The sequence below is a fragment of the Papio anubis genome, chromosome 14 (genome assembly GCF_008728515.1).
Source record: "Papio anubis isolate 15944 chromosome 14, Panubis1.0, whole genome shotgun sequence".
Classification (NCBI taxonomy): domain Eukaryota; kingdom Metazoa; phylum Chordata; class Mammalia; order Primates; family Cercopithecidae; genus Papio; species Papio anubis.
Window position 1 is genome coordinate 46,912,187 of NC_044989.1, and position 17,379 is coordinate 46,929,565.

Consider the following 17,379-nt stretch of genomic DNA (forward strand, 5'->3'; position numbering starts at 1 on the left):
CAGTTCAGATGACTGAAAGAGAACTAGGGCCCAGCTCCACTTTTCAAGACAGGGTGCAAGTTACACATAACTGAGTGGCCAACTATGGCAGGGGATAGGTTGTGGAGAGTGGCAGGGTGCGGGGCTTACAAAGCAATGTTTATTCAGCAGGGACATGGACCTACCCAGCCCCAAATGAAACATTTGCTGAGTTAGAAAGGAAACTGGAACTTTTTGGTGTACAACCTTAACTTCTGAAATTGGTATCAGGTGCAGAATCCCCATGTTACCCCACAAAGCCACAGTCAAGGTGAAAGTGTGAAAAGACTGTGGGATTGGCTCACTGTGGTTATTCCTGTGGTTTATTCTAACTAACAATTCTCCCTGAATCCCACAGCAAGTCTGCTCCTGCTGAGTCATCTGGCCTCTCGGACGGCACCTGTCAGTCTGTATACAAGCTTCCTTATATAATGTTTATAAAGAAAGGGGCTGGGCGCGGTGGCTCACACGTGTAATCCCAGCACTTTGGGAGGCCGAGGTGGGTGGATCGTGAGGTCAGGAGATCGAGACCATCCTGGCTAACACGGTGAAACCCCATCTCTACTAAAAATACAAAACAATTAGCCAGGCGTGGTGGCAGGCATCTGTAGTCACAGCTACTCCTACTCGGGAGGCTGAGGCAGGAGAATGGCGTGAACCCTGGAGGCGAACTTGCATTGAGCCGAGATTGTGCCACTGCACTCCAGCCTGGGTGACAGAGCAAGACTCCGTCTCAAAAAGAAAGGGCGCAGTTTGCAGGCCAGTGAACTAATGTACCCTCACCATATAGCCCGACAAAAATTGATCTGCCATGGAGCTCTAAAGAACTCATAATTTCTCCAAAAGGACCATCTTTCTGCACCTATACAGTTGTTGAAGATCCAGGGTCAGCAAACTGTGGTCCACAGGCCAGTTGCATATTTTTGCACATAAAGTTTTACTGGAACATAACCATAGCCATTTATTCACATAGTGTGTATGGCTGCTTTTGTGTACAATGGCAGAGTTGCAAAGCCTAAAATATTTACTATTTGGCCCTTTAAGAAAAAGTTTCCTGACCCCTGTTTTAGTTAGTTCTGGAATGATCAGCATGTGTGGAAAATCCTCGGGTTGATGCAGAAGCTTAGTGGCTGCACAGTAGTGATACATTGTTTTCCCAGGCTATTTTATTGTTTCTTAATTCCTTAATCACTTTCTGGATTAAATTCAGGGCCAGAAGTCACTCAGACATCTCTAAGGATTGTCTTACTGGCATAAGCTAAAGCACATATTATTCTACATTCATGGATTAAAATATTAAGTAATTTGATCTAGATGATTGTTTACAGTTGAACAAATGCACTGAGTCTGTTCTGATTATTTACTCAAGGATTATATTTTCTTACTACATTCACTCAAGAATAATAGTATGTAATCATTTCCTGTGGGATCTGCAATGTTGAGGCCCTCCTTCAAAGTTAGTTCTCTGATTTGACTCCATGACATGGAGTTGGCCTTTAGGTTATGTGGCTGAGGTTCCTCAAACAGGATGTTAATTTTCCACTCTTCGTGGCAGGAGAAATATAGTCTAATCTCATGATTTAGTGAACCAAAGAGCCGTCTCCCTTTTCACACTATCCTTCTTTTAAAAAATAAATGTTAATTTTGTTTCTTTGTGCATCTTTTGGAACAAACTTGTATTTTCAAAGTGCTCACCCCATACTCAGGTGAGCATACTCTCTAAGGCAGCCCATTTGGAACAAACGAGCTTTAGCCAAGAGTTTAGTGATAAAAATACATTGCTTGCAAAGCTCTAATTTAGCACTCTGGTGCCTCCTACATGGTTTTGCCAACAAACCCATCTTTGCCTGAAATATAGGCTCTTCGAAGGCAGCTGCCAGTCTCTCTTCAAGATGCAAGGAAGAGAGTTTGAGGCTTTTCATTGTGAAGGACCCTCCACCCCCGTGTTCCTCCCACAGGCTCCTGATTCACACAGCACAAGTTAAGAAACAGGGAAATGGAATCTTCTTGCCGAGGCATGCAGCAGCTAGCTCCTTTGAATCAGAAAAATGTATGTTCGTCATCGCCAAGTTTGAAATGCAGATCCATCACTGCTGCTGGAAATTTGAGGCTGGTTCAGAGCTCCTGGGGTCCTTTTCTATGTAAGAGGCAGTCTAGCCTGTTTAAGGTTGCTCTGTCCCCAGAGCCCTGGCACTCCCTCTGACAAGTTTCCACTCACTCCTTTCTGGTCTATCCAGGAACCCTTCTCTGAGTTTTCAAGGACTGGCTAGGTGTCCTGCCTCAGAGTCACCTACCACTTGCATTTTCCCCATCATAAATTTGAAATTGCTACTTTGCCTATCTTTGCATGGGCTCTTCCTCCAACTACACTGTGAGAGCCTTAAATCCAGAAACCATGTCTTTTTTTTTTTTTTCCCAAAAAGACTCTCAAATGAATTTGCCAGGACTAAAATACAATTCCCTGTTTCCCATATATAGCCCACTGTAGAAATTCAATGGTTTTTGAATGAAAGGATGAATGAGTGAATGAAGGGACTTCAGATCTGACTGGGGCAGAGACTGTGGAGCTAGAAACTTAGGTTGCTTTCCCTTCCTTCCCTTCCCATTCCTCCTCTTCCAATACCCAAGTCTGACAGGCTGTGAAGCACCTCTATATATGGCTGATGGAGCTTTAATTGTTCACCCTATCTTTTTTAATTTAGCACTGTGCCCGAAGTCCAGGCACTTAGCTCTGGATGCCCGACTGCAGAAAATACCAAGAGCCAGTAGAAAAACTGCACCAATGCTGGGGGTCCTATTTTAATTATTCTAGAAAATCACTTTTTGCTCAGTGTTTGGTTTCATTTGGGGCTGACCTCCTTTCTTGCAGGCCCTAGATTCGTGAAATCTATATTAATCAGCAGAATAATTTTAGCCAATTCCTTACCCTCGTTTTTCCTTCCCCTCATTTGGACAGCTAGCCTTGTTTGTACTCCTTATCTCAGAGATGAGATGTGATAATAAGAGGCAGAGAAATAAAAGTATGTTCCTGGCTTTTGGATTCAGAAGTTGCCTTTATGGGAAGGAAAAAACAAAACAAACAAATGTGGCATAGATACAATATTTGGAAGAAAAGATAACAAGAGTAGAAAAGAGTTTCTTATTCTTAGGGGGAGGAAGTGAACTCATGGGAAGGTACAGAGGGCAGAGATGTTTCTGGGTCCTGTGTGCTACTTCACCCTGGGAAGGTGACACAATCGCAGATGTTTCTGTGAGAGTTGGAAGCAGAAAAGACACATTCTTTGCCTCCTCAGTGGAGCCTCGGGGAAGAAATGGGTGCATAGTGGGTGCCCACTGAAGAGACACAGGCAGATGTGCAAAGTTTTCCATGCCCCAGTGAGAAAGAAGCATGTCTGTTCATGCCCAAGAGCACATCAGAGAAATGGAGAGTGCTCCTGAATCCGAAAAGGTCACACAGTCAAGAGTGAAGAATGTCTCAATAAATACCAGTGTGGAAGGATGATCTTGAGGATCACATCCCTCACTCTCTCTCCTTCCCCTCCCCTTTCTGCACATCTTGCATCTCAGAAGCCCCTCCCAGAAACTAGATACAACCCCAGGGGAAGGCGAGGTTGAAATCCACAAGTTCACTGAGATGGTTTCTGACAATGCAAAGAAAGCGAGACTTGAAATCAAAATTAGGTTCTGTTTCTCACATAAATGTCTGGACTAGAATTGTGTCCACTGCTCACATCTTATATTCAGGGATGACATATCTCATGGAAGAACAGGGCTCAGCTGGCCATTTAAATGTCTTCCTAACAAATGTTAAGGTTCTAGAAAGCAAATGGTGGGTATACTATCCAACATATGCCGTGAAAGCAGAGCCAATCCTGGGGGAAAGTTTCTCTCCTAATGGTAAGGTGTCCATATTCTCTGCCCCAAGAAGCAAGACGAGTGATCTGACAAGTGTGAAGACTGCATTTCAACCTGAAAAGGATTTTTCTTAAACTCAAGCATGATATTAGCTCTACTTTGAATACCAGTTACGAAAATTCATAACAAGCTGAGGTATCTTCACTAACATTGCAAATTAATTTCTTGTATTCATCACAATGACATTTATGCATATTTGAAAAGTAGTCCATATGGATGAGCATATTTTTCATTCACTCTACAGACGGAACATGCACACTGGTTTGCAGATCCCTTGCAGTGACTCTACATCTCCTAGGAATCTGAGGTTCACAAGGTGAAACCCACCAGGCCAAACAATTTAAAATTGGTTTTGTTTTGAAAGTCCAATAAGTATGATGGCAATGTCTTGCAGAAATTCCTCTTTTAGTATTCCAGTCTGTGGGCTCTGGCAGAAGTAATAGTCTGCTGCAAACAGATCACTCTTTTTTGTTTGCAAAGTCTTCATACCAGCTGAATCACAGCTTGCTTTTCACTTTTCGTAACACCTTGCAACATCGCAAAATATTTGCTGGAGTTTGTGAAGGGCGGCTGCAGAATTAGTAAACTGAAAGGAGGCCTTCCTTTACTCCCACCCCTGTCAGCACCTTCTGTTCTAGCAGACCGAAAGGCAGCTTGAGAACTCTGATTGCTTCTCCAGATTATGACAATTCTTGGCACCATCGCCCGGGGCAAGAATGGAAGCAAAGGAAACATTATGGAGTTTTGCAGGTGCCAGTACATAATATTGTCACTTTACAAACTTGAATTTATAAATGACTTCATGAAGGTAAGTTGCTATGGTAACCAGCCTTCTCAACTTTCATATCTGGAAGTAAGGATCATATGGCCCCTTCTTTTTGGGACTATGTATTCTGGATTTAATGAATAACTACCCGTGCTCTAACTTCTAGTTAACTAGGCTCATGGGATGCTAGACTAGGAAGCAACATTAGCAACCATCTCATTCTACCTCCTTCATTCATAGATGGGAACTGAGACGCAGAGAAGTGGCGCTGTACAGCTAACACGTGTCAGCCCTGAGCCTGTGGTTTCTCACTTAGTTTTCTTTTTTCTTTTTTTTCAAAATGAGTGATTTTTGCAAGGCAGTTTACTTATATATTGTTATTTTTAAACATTTTAGATTCAGGGTCCATATGCATATTTGTCACATGGTGTGCTGATGGGGACTGGGCTTTGTGTTAGTCAGGGTTCTCCAGAGGAATGTTTTCTTGCTTAGTTTTCTAGTGCTCTTTTCTTTCTACCACACTACCAGCTTCCACGAGTGGATAAGAGACATGGAACCACAGTTAGACACAGGGCCACCGTCACTTCTTGCTGAGATGTTAAAACAAGTCCTCTCCATGTGCTGGTGTGTGAAACGTCTAATTTTCTCTATCAGAGTTATTACAAATTCCACATGACAACAACTTTCATTGACTCAAAATGATGTATGAGGGGACAGTGTGGGGAGGTGGGGAATGACCTGAAGAAGCATGATCTAGTATTGTGGTTCCATAGTCTACCATACATAGATTAGCAGTCTGCAAAAAATTAGACTGTACCCGAATTGTAGTGAACATAACATAAACTTCCTTGAGTAACTCAAAAACAATGTATCTTTGGCTTTTTAAAGCCTAATTTCTTGAACAATAATTTCTGTTGCATAAATACATGAAAAGGTGCTTCTGATAAAGAGCGTTCCTTCCAGTTAAGAAATCACCAGGCCACAGAAGATTTAGCTGTTAGGATTTTCCATAGATTCTTGGAGTGAAGAATGGCAGAAGCTTAGAGTATTTAGTACATTCTTCTAAAAGCAAATCAAAATGCAAAATTAAAACTAAACAGTGAAATTAGAGTGTTCATTCATTTTAAAGAGAGATGAATACAAACGCTGGATCCTCAACAGTCTTTAAACATCGCAGATCACCTGGATATGTTGTTAAAATGCAGATTCTGGTTCAGGAGGTCAGGGAAGAGACCCAGGATTCTGCATTGCTAACAAGCTCTCGGGTGCTATCAACGCCGCTTGTCCTTGATCTACACCTTGCGTAGAAAGGGACTAGTTAACGTGCTGTCTCCTTGAATGCGTTTTCTGTGAGGGTCAGCCCTGACCACCCCAGTCACAGGAATCTTTCTGGCGTCCGGATTCCTAGTGCTCATTTTGTATATATCATCCACAAGGTACTTAGGTACTGCCGTATATTGGTATGTCCCATATGTGCATGTCTTCTGTCCCCAACCAGATTGTAAGCCCATCTGTGTTTGCTCAGCCCTGTGTGTGCAACAGAGGTGCTGAATGAAGAACTATCGATGATTGATTGATACGTTAAAGACTACTTCCTCAGAATGGTACACTTCGCTCATCAATGGAGCTCAAGACGTAAAAGTCTGGTTTAAGAGACGTTGAATCTCTTCTGCCTTTTATTCTCCCTTTCTTGTAAGTTGACTTTTAAGAAATCAGTGACTGTGTGGAGAGTTCTAATTGGGAATGTAATAAAATAACTGTGGGGGTGGGAGGGGGGCCCTATCACACCAGGAAGCGTGTTTATTGGTTGCATTAGACCACTCAAGTGGAAGCACTGAGATATTCTGGAAAGAACATAGGCTTGGGGGCCAACAGACCTGGGTACAGAGCCTTACTCTATCACCTACAAGTTGTGTCTCTTTAGAAAATTTACTTAAAATTACTGGGAATTTATTTCATCATCTGTACAATGGGCTACTTTTTTCTGTGATTGTTGTTAAGAATTGTAGTAACTGGTAAATTGCCTAGCACAGTACAAGATGTTACACTTCCAAGTCAAATTGGAAACTGAGTGTTAGCCACCCATCATTCTGGTTTGAGAAAGCTGGTGGGATAGTTTACATGCATGGCATTAGCGCCATCTAGTGGTATACTACTGCCTACGCTTCCTTACAGAATTCTGTCTTCTTTCATTACCTTTGAATGGCCACTTGATTTATTCATTTTATTCAACAAGCATTTATTGAATGCCTACTGTATGCCAGACACTGATTTGGCAGCTGAAGTTACAACAGTGAACAAGCTAGACATGGTCCCTGCCTTTAGGGAGTTTGTGGTCAGGTGGGAGGATAGAAATAAAATAATTACTGAAATAGAATTTGAATTCAACTTACAAAAAGCACTATGAAAGAGGACAGTGTGTGAGTCTATAATAAGGCTTCCCTAGGGAAGTGACATTAGAGGTAAGAAGTGTAGAATCCAGCCAGGAGACCACATCAGGCATGTATCAGCCGCCCAGTAGCACCTCCCTGGACGCATTTACCCCATCCAGGATCGGGATCCTGCCAGTCTGTCAGGAACTCCTATCTTGAACTGTGGCCTGTTTCGTCAATCATCTAATGTCTATCACATCCCACTCTGTGCAAGTCACTTTACGTACACTGCTGCTGACTGTCTCATGTTATCTTTTTACAGGCGATGTGCAGTGAGGTTAAGTAACTCGTACAAAGACATAAAATGACATGTCAGAGTCAAGATTCACACCCAGGTCTTTCTGCTGACAGCGCCCGTGCTCTTTCCTCTGCTGAAGCTGTCTCCCGGATGCCAAGCCCAGATCTCTTTATTCTGCATTATGCTGCTTGCCTTGGCAGAAAGGAAACCATTAGGAGAAGTGCTTGGGGAAAACTAAAATGCAAAGGGAGGGAGGGAAAATGAAATAACAGCTCAGTGGGTCATGTGTGAAGGGCAGAGAGGAAACTGCTGACTTGGCTAGTTATGTTTCTCTGGTGTGATTTTAGGAAAGTAAACCCAAGAGATCTCTTTCATCAGGAAAGAAAGTATCCCTAATAATGTTGCTTATACTCTTGTGGTTTAAAATGTGTTGCAGCTGCTGCTAAATTAAAATGATTTGGAGGATCATTTGGAGCAGAGAGGTTATCCTCTGGAAATCTATAGGAAGTTGCAAGGATGAATGACCGCTAAGGAGCGAAACATCGCTGGGTCAGAACATAGCTGCAGGACTTAGAGGTTTTCTGCAACACAGGACTTTCAGCTTCAAAACTGGGACATTCTCATGACAAACTTATGACAGTTGGTCGCCTGGCAGTGAGCCAGACTGGGAGGATCTGATGTACCCGTGGAAGTTAGGCCGAAACACTTACTGAAATCTGGGGTCAATTTGAGGCCTTGGCCACAGACCAATGCAGAAAAGGTGGACAAAGGGTGGTACAGATTCCTCAGTACGAGTACCTTGGTACTCAGTCCCTAGATTACCAACCCAGAGCACCTGCTCTAGGTCTTGCATGCAGAATTAGTTGGCCCCAGTTCTGAGGGAGGGCTCAGGCGGAGGACAAGTATGACCGCAGAATCAGGCCACTCTGTGCTTCAGCTTCCTCATCTGCAAAATGGGATAAATAGCAGCACTTTGTGCCTAAAACTGCATGTAAGCTCTGTTAGTTAATATGTATAAAGTGCTCAGAATGGTGACTGGTCCATATGAATATAGGAAGTAGCACCATGGAATTCTCAGGCAGAGAAACAGGTGTGTGGCCCTGGCTGGATCATGTCTATGATAGTTTTCTCATCTGTAAAATGATGAGGTCCCTGCCAAAGCTTTCAGAAGAAACAGAACAAGACACAGCCAACAAGGAAAGAAGTCACAGATAGTAGGTAGGAACTTGTGCTCTGAAATCAAACCCCCTAGATTACATGCAGCTCTGCCTCTTAGATGTTCATTTATTTATCTGCCACACCCCAGCTACCACCCCAAGACCCAAGAAACCAGGGTTGAAATGCCAGGCACCAAAGCTGCTGCAGCCATCATCCAAATCCCCCACACAGACCAGGGGCCCCCAGTCACTGGCCCAAGGCAGGGTGTAGCATCCAGACAAAGCGGGGAATGGAATTTGCCAGATAATGGATGCCAATGTTTTGAGGAAGACAGCAGCCAAGGGAGAAATGGAAATGCAAACCAGGTACAAACACCAGTGGGCCAGGTGCTGTCCTGAGCACTTTATGCACTAGTTCATCTAATTCTCCTAGCAATCTTATGAAGTAGGCACTATTATTCACCCCATTTTACAGATGAAGAGACTGGGGCGCACAGTGGCTATAACTTGCTAAACTCACACAGTGAGCCAGAACTTTAGGCAAGTTTGCTGACATTTCTAGTCCCTAGTTCCTCTCAAAACAATGAGGATAATAAATTATGACCTCTGTCTCATAGATTTGTTATGGAGATTAGATGCGATAGTCTATATACAGCACTTAGCAAAGGATCGGAAACATTTAAAGCACTCAAACCCCAAGTCACTCACTAGGTAATTTGGTGTGATAAGATACATAGGCTACAATTACCAAAAATATAGCTGATAGTTTAAGAAAATGGCCAAATGTGCAAGGTAGTAAAAGTCTGGGGTGGGGCAAGGGACATAAAATACCACAGGAACTGAGGAACAGGGGGTCAGGTCTGAAGAATCTGTTTTGCATGAGACACTGTGTAGGCCTTTGGAGAGAAATGGTGAAGAGGACTTTAAGCATGGACAGTTGGCCTCCAAACTCCGGGCTTTCATTCCCTAAACTAAGAGGGACCATGAGCAAGCTCTCACCTCTGGGAAGAAGCCCTCAGCAGCCCAGATAGGAGAGCTGAGGTGTCTGGAAAAGCCCACACCACGACCCGGGGCTGGGCCAGCTGTGGAGGGTCAGCAGTGCAGCCCCGTCTTGACTCCTGCTGCAGAAGGCCTGGGCTGGGCCGCAGCTTTAGCTGATGTTCCAGATTTCTGCCATGACCAGCCTCCTGCTTGCCAGCTTGAAACCACTGTTTGGGGCATGATCTCCCTGACTTCATCCATTTAGACCATCTTTGGCTCACTGACCTCAGTCCACTCACTTCGCCTGCTGTATTTTTTTTATTGTGCCCCCCTGATTCCAGGCAAGACATTCCATTCACTCCAGCCCCAATCTGGGAACCTTGTCAGCAAAGAGGATTGGCCAGGGATGAGGAATTGTGGTGAGGTGAAAGGAATACCTCTGATAAGAGATGTAGGAATGCTACTCACTAATAGCTCTAGATTCTTGGCAAAGTCCTAGGAACTCACCCCACATTTTTCATCAGAGGGTGTATTAGTTGCACTTTGGAAACCTATTAAGAGTTGTAATTAGCAGCAGGGAGAGAACAAGAACTCTTCTGCAGGGCAAGTGATAAGAGCAGTAAGCACTGAGTGGACAGTGATCATCCAGCCAAGTCATGATCCCTTTCCTCCTCTTCCATCTCTTAAAAAGAGACTGTGCTCTCAGGCTCAGGGAATTCTACCTGACTGTACTGCTTTGCGTCCAGATGGATTCCCTCTCTCTCCTGAGCCCTTTTGGGTACACGGCTGCTTTGGACAGTACCTGGTTTGCATTTCAATTTCTCCCTTCTGCCTTCCTCAAATCACTGGCCTCTGTTATCTGGCAAATTCCATTCCCCGCCTTGTCTGGATGCTACCCCCTGCCTTGGGCCAGTGCCTAGCAGCCCCTGGCCTGTGTGGAGGATTTAAATGATGGCTGCAGCAGCCTTGGTGCCTTGCATTTCAACCCTGGTTTCTTGGGTCTTGAGGTTGTGGCTGGGATGTGGCTGGTGGAACCCAACAAGGAGATTTACCTCCAACAGTAAGGAGGGGTTTCTGTGAGAGAAAATGAGCACCTGGGAACCCAGGCGGCCAGAGGTGATTGAATTGTTCCACACAAACTGGGTTCCCCTCAGGGCTGATACGGCCTGGAGAGACACCACTAGAGTCATCATGTGCCTCTGAGATTTTGCTAGGAAAGTCTCCAAGAAAAGGCTAGACTTTCATTGGGCTTGGAAAGTGGGCCACCCACACTGGGCACTCAGGTCTGCGTTTCTGCTCCAGTGTTCCCTCAGTCCAACTTTACACAGCAGTAACACCCTCTTCCACTCATGTTCTGTCTTGTTCTGCAGATCCTATAGGGGAACATCCTGATAATGAAACCTTTGTATTTTCCATTGCTGCGACAAAAAGACCAGATTAAACATTTTATGACACTTTTGTTTTTGTTTTTTCTGTACGCTGCATGTGAAAATATCTATTACACAAATCAAGTACTCTGCTTTCCATTGCCAAGCATCTTTGGCACAGGAGCTGTAATAAGAAGTGTAATGAACATAAAACAGTTTTTAGAATCACTCATTTGGTAGCTGGTATATGAAACTGACAAGGCCCCCTCTGCCAAAGCTGCAGAAGGTCGGGCATATCCTTCCCTTAGCTCATATGGCTGCAGAGGAAGGAGGTGTCTTTCTTTGGACTTCATCCCCAGGCAGCCCACACACTTTGATGCTCACCTGTCTGCCTTGGGGGACTGGAGTTGAATGACTGCTTGTTTTGTTCCTGGGATCTGTGGGCTTCTACAGTCGTCCCAGGCCTCCTTGCCTAATCGGACTCCCACCCATGCCATCTGAGTAGTTCCTCTTCTGGTCCCGTCACTATCATCTCCCTTTCTCTCTCTCGAGGCCTGTCCTTCTGTAGTACATCTTTTTAATAACTGGGAAGAGTCTCCTCTGACCTTCCCTTTGGAGACCTTTTCTCCTCAGTCAATCCCTGCCCCATCCAGTCCCATCCCTTGTTCCCAGCATCCTGTTCACCATCCCTTTCACTATGCCACTGATTTACCCAGACTGGCTAGGACATCTCTATTTGCATTGCATTGCAATATGGACTGAGGTGAGCTTGCCTATGAAATCAGCTGTTAACTTATTTTTCGTTTACTGTGATTTTAAAGGGCAGGGAGGAGAAAATGAATACTGAGGGAAGGAAAGGAGACCTAACATTTATTGGGTCCTTGGAGTTCTTCAGATAGATGCCTCATACATGTTAACTTATGCATCCTCACAATGATCTTGGGAGGTGTTATTTACTCCATTTTACAGAGGAGGAAATGGAGGTTAAATCACTTACACAGGCCGGGCACAGTGACTCACGCCTGTAATCCCAGCACTCTGGGAAGCCAAGGCAGCAGGATTGCTTGAGCCTAGGAGTTTGAGACCAGCCTGTCTCTACAAAAAAATAATAATTTTTAAATAATCACTGCACAAAGTTCCAACGGTAGTCAACAAAGCAGCCAGTTATAAATTTGTTCTTCATTTAGTGTAAAAATGAAACTTTTCTGAATGTTTCAGTCTTTAAAGAAAAAAATCATGAAGCATGCCATCCGATGAGCTGTGTGACCTGGGGCAAGTCAGTGAACCTCTCTGGGCTATAGTTTGAACATCTTTAATGTTAGGAGCCTGTCCTAGAAGGTTCTAGCTCCTACGAGCTTTTAACCCAGGCTTTAATTGCCCTTGTTCTCAAAAAGGACTTCTTCATGTCCTCTCCAAATCTTTAAAGAACCCAAGTCATGCTAACAAGAAATAAATGACTACCACTCCGGGAGCGCTAATAAGGAGCACATCAGGAATTCCCTTCCTTTTTCCTGCCAGGCAGCCGTTTCACAGCCGTGCTCCAGCTCTCCTAAATCAGGATCTGTGGGTGGACAGGAGGGTGAGAAACACAGTGCTAAAGGGGCCTGGGTTTCTATGTCACCACCTCTGCCCACCCTCTGCCCCAGCCACTGTAGCCAGCATGCCTCCATCTGGCTGTCCTTCCCTACGCAGCCCGCATGCCCCCCATAGCAGGCTGCACTATGGGAAGGACTGATCCCCGCCAGACAAGCTGGACTTTCCTGGCCTCCCTTGCACCCTGGGAGATCCTTGTCCATGCGGAGGAAATAAGATTATATTTATTAAAAACAATATTATCTACAGCAGCCATGTGCACACCTTGAAATTCCTGGGGCCATAACCTGGAAGGGCATTTCTTTAATCCCTGCAATTTACAGTTTTTACTCACCTGGCTTAGGTGGGGGAAAGAATCATACATACCTGTTCACACATACATATGTATATGCACGTGTGTATACTGACTGTCTCCTTGGGATTTGCTAAGCCTTTCACAAGAAGCCTCAACAGCCCTAGGAAACTGTGCTCAGGACTCTGATTCCACTGGAGCTTGCCAGCATTCCAGGGCCACGTCAAGACTTTTGTAAATTGCTGAGAACTGAATTCTGACCCGGGAGCAAAGAGTGGACAAAGAATGGCACGGAGATGCCAAGGAAGCTGAGTTCAGGAGGGAAAGTGAAACCTGCCCCACTCACCATCTTTGTCTTTCTCTTCTCCCCAGCATCCCAAACCCCAGCCCCTATACACACACTCGAAAAGAAGATTCAGCAACTGAATATGAGAGGAATTTCAAGGTGTGCACCTGGCTGCTGTAGATTATATTGTTTTTAATAAGTATAATCTTATTTCCCCCACATGGACAAGGATCTCCCAGGGTGCAAGGCTTTGGTACCTGTGAAACTATGCCCAGTAATTGATCTAGAGATTGACCACCAGAGGCAGTGTTATCATTTATGACAAGTTTCCTTTGGCACTCACCACATCTTACAGCTTCTCCTATTTTGTTCTTGTCCCAATCCTCTTCCGGCCTCCATCCAAGAAGCTCTGTACAATTCAACTAAATTTACAGGACACTACTCCAGTTAGCACTGTGCTTAGGAATACAGAGTCCTTCTGGTACCACGTCTGTTCCAAGTTCTTGCACTCCTCAGGGTCACAGACTTGACAAGAACACTTGACTATGTTCTTGCTCCAACCTACAGAAACTGGAATGATGCAAGAAAGATGATGACAAGCTCATACTCAAATAAAATACCTGGGTCTTTCATCAAAACAGTGGCAAAGAAGCACATATCTGTATATTTTAAGTTAAAATAAAATGTTGAAGGCTGGTGTGTTTCATTGTGTTAGTGATTATCCTGTTCTAACTACTTTTTTCTATTAACTGGCCAACAACAGTCCCAATTGCTTTTTGTTTTTGTTTTTGTTTTTAGACAGAGTTTCGCTCTTGTCACCCAGGCTGGAGTGCAATGGTGCGATCTCAGCTCACTGCAACCTCCGCCTCCCAGGTTCAAGCAATTCTGCCTCAGCCTCCCCAGTAGCTGGGATTATAGGCATGCACCATTATGCCCGGCTAATTGTTGTATTTTTAGTAGAGACCAGGTTTCACCATGTTGGCCAGGCTAGTCTCAAACTCCTGACCTCAGGTGATCCAACACACCTTCGGCCTCCCAAAGTGCTGGGATTACCGGCATGAGCCACTGTGCCCGGCCCCAGCTGCATTCAATGAGAGCATGTGTGGGGCCTGAGCCAGGCTGATGGACACATGAGAGGACCAGGCTGGGGAAGGACTCGGGGCATGGACTTCTGTCTGGATACAGCACCAAGTGGGACAGGGTCGGAGGTCAGGGAGATCGGATTGGCCAGAGCACAGAAACTTGCAAAGAAATACACAACAGGACGTAGGTAGGATAGAGAAGAGGCAAAAATATATTAGTAGACACCAGTTAGTGTAGCACATGATTTCATATCCTGTATATAATTTAATCATAGCAACCATGTGAGAAGAGTACTATCTCTTGACTTTCAGTTGAGGATTAGGCCCCCAAAAGGCTGCTGATACAACAGTACTTAACTTCAGATGGGGCTAGGGACAGTGGTTCCCCAGCCTCTGACAGGGTTCATCAGAGATTATTTATTTGCTTAATCTGAGCTACTTAGCAGTAAAGCCTAGATTCCATCCACCTTTTGTCTCCAGGCCTAGTGAATGCTCGTTTCATTTTACCTCGCCTACCTAGTTACTACCATATTAACTTGCTAAAAATATTCTATGAAATGAATTATATCTGCAAATAAGTGTAAATAATATATGTCTTGCTGAAGAATAATACAATAACCACTTGTGACCCCACCACCCAATTTAAGGCATAGAATATTACCACTGCCATCGAAACCCTTCAGAGGCGACCGCAATGCTGAAATGTCCGCTGATGACTCCTTTACCCTTTACAATGTTGCCGCATACGTCTGCTGTGTAATTTCCATTTGCCCCTCCAGATCCATCTCCAGGCTTCTCCGTACTGCCGTGTGTCCCGTGAGGCTGGCCCATCTGGACTGCACCAGGGAGCTCCCTTGATGCTTGACTTCCTGGTGGGTTTGGCTGAAGTGAAACACTGACAGGAAGGCAGAGGATGAGAATGAGGCCAGGGTATCTGCTCCCCTGCTCCCTTTCTGCTGGGGCACCCACCGTGAATTGGTTGCGTTCATCTACCAAGGTCACTCTTGGCTCTGGCAGGTAGCCCTCTCTACCCTGCAGCCCCTTCCCTGCCCTTCCCGGCTACTTCAGGTCTAGTGATGGTAAAGCTTCCTGACTGCTCTGTCAGCCTTAGGGTGCTGAACCATTCCCTGTTGGTTTCCCAACCCTAGTGTTTCTTAATCATTTTTTAAAATCATGACTCCCCTAAATACTCTTTTCAGACTTTTTCCCCCAGTCATCTCCCTGCTATGAAATTTTAATACCACACATATACTGTTGATCTATTTATGTACTGTCGATATCTTCGTGTTTTATATATGACAAGAATACTATATTTCGCTCACCAAGAAGCAATTTTCACCCCTCGAGGGTGATACTGACCTTATTAGGAATGTATACCCTAACCCAACTCATATTTTTGTAGTTCCCTCTAACACATTCTCTTTAGTCACCCATTTTGCATGCGCTATCTCTTTCTTGCCAAGACACTAACATATATATGTTATGCAACATATTGTTATAGTATATGTATTAGTTAAACGTATAATAATATAACAATATACTGTGTCCATAAATAATATTTTAGTTCAGTCAGGTTTTGATCTTTAAGTGAAGGAACACAGTATGTTTTTCTTTTTCTTGGCCTTTGTCAATATTTGTGAGATTCACCCATATTGATGCGTGCAGTTATTGTTCATTTTTACTGCCATATGGTATTGCACTGGATGAACATACACAAATTTACAAGTTTGTTTAGTGGTGGAGATGGATATTTGGGTTAGTTATTTTGAACACACGTCACAAAACATTCTTGTACGTATCTTTTGGTAAAGACCTAGATACACATATACATAATATACACATATATATACAGTCTCTAGGGTACAAACCTGGGAGTAAAATTGCTGTATTGTAGGGTTTGCCTATTTTTCTCCTTACTAGGAAATGCCAAATTGTTTTCCTGTAATGATACCAATTTATTTTCATACCAATAGGATTTGAGAGTTCTGGTTGCTCCACATGCTTTCCAGCATTTGTTATTGCTGGACTTTTAAAATGTCTGCCTGTCTGGTAGGTATGAAAAAGGTATTTCATTGTAGATTTGATTTTCATTTTGCTTATTACTGATAGGTTGAGCATCTTTCCCCTTCTTCATTGCCCATTTGGTTTTCTTTTCTGTGAATGCCAGTTTGTGTCTTTTGTCCACTTTCCTATTGCAGTGTTTCATTTCTTCTTATTGATTCATCGGTTTCCTTCATGTATTCTAGATGCTAACCCTTTGCCAGTTAGATAAACTGCAAATATTTTTTCCCAGATTGTGGCATGTCTTTTCACTATTTTAATAATGAGTTGTGATGAATATACATTTAAAATTTTAATGGAGAAAATGTATTAACCATTTTCTTTCTGGTTTGTGTCTTTTGTGACTTATCAGAGACATTCTTTCCTATGCTGAATTCACAATGTTTTTCTGTAGTTTCTTTTAAAAGACACTTAAAATTGTACCCTTTACATTTAAGTTTCATTTTTTTTGTATATAGCAGGGATTCATTTTTTTTTCATATTAATGGAAACCAAGTTTCCAGTGTCATTCATTGAATAGACTATCAGCCCCCTTGCCCATCTTTCTTTTTATTTCTTTCTTTTTTTTTTTTTTTTTTTTTTTAATCTCACCCTGTTGCCCAGGCTGGAGTGCAGTGGCATGAACACGGCTCGCTGCAGCCTCAACCTCCCCAGGCTCAGGTGATCCTCCCACCTCAGCCTCCCAAGAAGCTGGAACTACTGGCCTCCACCACCACACCTACCTAATTTTTGTATTTTTTGTAGAGACCAGGTTTCACCATGTTGCCCAGGCTGGTCTTGAACTCCTGGGCTCAGGCGATCCACCCCCACCTCAGCCTCACAAAGTGCTGGGATTACAGGTGTGAGCCACCACGCCCAGCCCCGCTTGCCCATCTTGACTGCCTCCTCTGCCCCGTGTTTATAAACATGTGGGTCTGTTTCTAGGCTCTCTTTTCTATTCCACTGGTGTATTATTATGTCCCTGCACCAATAACACAGTTCTCATTTCTTTTTTTTTTTTCTTTTTTGTTTTTGAGATGGAATCTCGCTCTGTCGCCCAGGCTGGAGTGCAGTGAAATGATCTCGGCTCACTGCAACCTCTGCCTCCTGTGTGCAAGCAATTCTCATGCCTCAGCCCCCTGAGTAGCTGGGACCACAGGCGCCCGCCACCACGCCCAGCTAATTTTTTGTATTTTTAGTAGAGGCAGGGTT

The 17,379-nt window shown here is 43.9% G+C and overlaps 2 long non-coding RNA genes across 2 annotated transcripts; one reads left to right on the forward strand and one right to left on the reverse strand.

Annotated features, from left to right (window-relative positions):
• The first annotated feature begins 674 nt into the window (after window positions 1-674).
• Window positions 675-10,961, forward strand: LOC116270348. Its single transcript, XR_004178394.1, has 2 exons — window positions 675-6,391; window positions 7,394-10,961. It is a non-coding gene; the product is annotated as an uncharacterized LOC116270348 (long non-coding RNA).
• Window positions 3,144-16,745, reverse strand: LOC110741133. Its single transcript, XR_004178392.1, has 2 exons — window positions 14,789-16,745; window positions 3,144-13,615 (listed from the first exon to the last, which is right to left on the reverse strand). It is a non-coding gene; the product is annotated as an uncharacterized LOC110741133 (long non-coding RNA).
• Between the last annotated feature and the right edge of the window lie 634 nt (window positions 16,746-17,379).